The following is a 2,819-nucleotide window of genomic DNA, read 5'->3' as shown; positions in this document are numbered from 1 at the left end:
CGGATATACTAAAAAGGGCCTTCAAGGTCTTAAAATGTGAAATTAAGTAACCACTCGAAATTTTTTAAAGCACCGTTTTTACAACACAAGGATAAATCCCAAACCCAAGCTAGGTTTCATTCATATTCCCTGACGAATCAGACTTCATAAAAATAATTCAGGCCCTTCTAAAGTTCCTGTAGAGTAAACAAGCACCAACAGTCACGTTTTAGCGGTTAGGATGAGGTCAGAGCAGACCTACGTTCTGAATCTGAGAATGGCACAGTCCTGGGAGGGTCAGCTACGCTAGATGAAAGAAAAGGTAGAATAGTTGTCACGTCTCCTAGCCAAGTGACATGCACAACTGCGAGGTCCCCAGTACCCACTAATTGAATGACTGGATGAATAAAAACCTGGGTTTTAGTGAAAATGTCTATGAAAAAAAGTCCAGGATGGAAAAAACTGCCCTGACACAGATCCTGGGAAAAGAGCCCTGGGGAGTGAAATCCAACTCAAATTCAAATGATCCAGCATTGTTATAATACATAGTAAGTTAATACAATCTTATTAGATGGAAGCTTTCAGATCAAGTGAAGTAATTGTCCCTATACTTGACATGAATTAGACCTCACCTGGAATGTTCTGTTTCATTCCAGGAAAGAGATGGTAAGAAGGACATTGGCAACCCCAGTATTCTCCAGAGGATGCCCTAGATGGCTTAGCACAGGACCTTGGACCTAAAGCTGCTCAACAGGTAAGTACGGTATTACCCTGATATTGTAGAGTCTGGAAATCACATGAGAAATGATTAAGGGAAGTCGAAAGGAGGTGGGCTTTATTTAGCTTAACACAATGCACTTTCTAACAGAGCTGCCCCACAATGAAACAAGACACCCAACGAAGTAAGAATCTTAGTATGGAGAGTATTTCAGCAGGTATTCCAGCTCATCTACCCAGGGGTGCTACCCAAGAACCACTTGTACTAAGTGGGAGATTGAAATGAATGACTTCTAAGAGCTCTTTCAGCTCTGGGGTCTCTGGAACAGAGGCCAGGGCCTACAGAGGGTATTGCCATGGCTAGTTCGCTCGGCTCCCCACTGTGAGCCTCCACTCTTCGTCCTCTTCTTCAAAGAGGGATGCTGTTGGGCTCCAGGCTGCAACTTTACCCTTCGCACAGTCAAGGACGGCCGCCCTGTGGGGCATCTTGTTGTGACAGAGTCACCAGCACTGGACACTGGGTACTGCCCTATGCCTAAACCGGCCATACCACTTCCTTTCCCTTGCCGTGCTTCACACTCTACTTGAAGCTGATTTTGAAGTCATTCTGCAAGAAATAATGACCTTTGGCTGGGAACTTTGTACCTGAGCTCTCCTTATCCAATAGCCAATTGTACATACTTTAAAAAATTAATAAGATAGGAGTATGGAGTCGGGGCGGGGGGGCAGGTGCGCAGCAGGAGGAGCCATCCTGGTCCCTCCCTCACACAAACACCCTGAACGCTTTAGAGTAAAATTCCCAACATATCGCTAGAACGCAAGCATCTGGCGATATTGCACGAGGCAACAGTGGCACCTAGTGGTTCCATAAATTAGTCACACCCATGCTCAGCTGAAGCAAGAAAAAAACAATAAAAACCCAATCTTTCTCCCCCTCCCTTTGTACCTCTTACCCAACCAGACCTGATGGGAAGTTAGTTGGAAAATAGAAAGTCAGTAAAACAGAGAATCATTAAAACGATGCATGAAGAGCTTCCTAAACACTTAACATAGCTAACTATACCTTCATTTAGCCATTGATGTATAGCCAAGGTTTCTTTCCTGAAGGTAGACCCACTAAGTCATTGCTATTCTATGTTGCATAAATCATACATCATACATCATCTATAATATCCATTTTTTGTTTATTTAAATAGTTGAGAATCTTAAGACACTTGGGAAATGAGATTCCCTCCACTGATTTTTGTGGCGTTTTTTCTCTTACGGTTGTCTCTCATTACTTTTTTTTTATAATCATGACCCTTCAGCTCCAAAACTAACTTAAGAAGGGAGAGACACCAGGGTGGATTTCAGTATTTGGGGAGCTAGTTGCCCATGTGGCATCCCGCACACCATGGGAGGCCAGCCCCTGTTCCAGTCGACCCTAACTCAGAGGTGGGGAGATCTTGTCAGTGTCCATAGTACCCTTCTCCAGTTGCCTCCTAGTTCTGCCTCTTTCATCATATCCAATTTTTAACTGGGGGGAGGGGTGCAAGAGGGCAGATGAACGCACAGGCTTCTAGAAGCACTATCACTTGTTAGTTTAGGGTGTGAGAGCTGGAACCACACTTCTGGCTTCAACTCAACTCTCTGCCACTTTCGAACACTATGACCATGAGAAAGTTCCTCATCCTTTCTAAGCCCAGGTTCCTTCCTCATCTGTAACCTAAGAAGGAACACTAGAACCCGCTCCTCGGGCGGTTATGAGAGTTGAATGAGGTAATCCACGTTAGGCCCTTAACACAGAACCTGTCAAACAGGAAGCGCTCAATAAATAATTATTGTTATCTTGTGTTTATCTCCTTTCACTATCCCGTGGACCAACAGTTCTCAAACTTTTTGGTCTTAGGACCTCTTTAACTTCTTAAAAATTTTAAATTCTTAAAAATTATAAGAACCCTAAAGAGCTTAAAGTTTATATATACTTTTTGGTATTTACTGTATTATAAGTTATTTTGAAATCTTTGAATTCTTTTTTAAATGACAATAAATCCATTAATATAAATAACATTTTACACAGAATACCTTCATTTTCCAAAACAAAAATATTTGGTAAGAGAGTGGCATTGCTTTACACTTTTGCA

The sequence above is a fragment of the Delphinus delphis genome, chromosome 11, assembly GCF_949987515.2.
Source record: "Delphinus delphis chromosome 11, mDelDel1.2, whole genome shotgun sequence".
NCBI classification, from domain to species: domain Eukaryota; kingdom Metazoa; phylum Chordata; class Mammalia; order Artiodactyla; family Delphinidae; genus Delphinus; species Delphinus delphis.
This window is presented reverse-complemented; position numbering follows the sequence as displayed.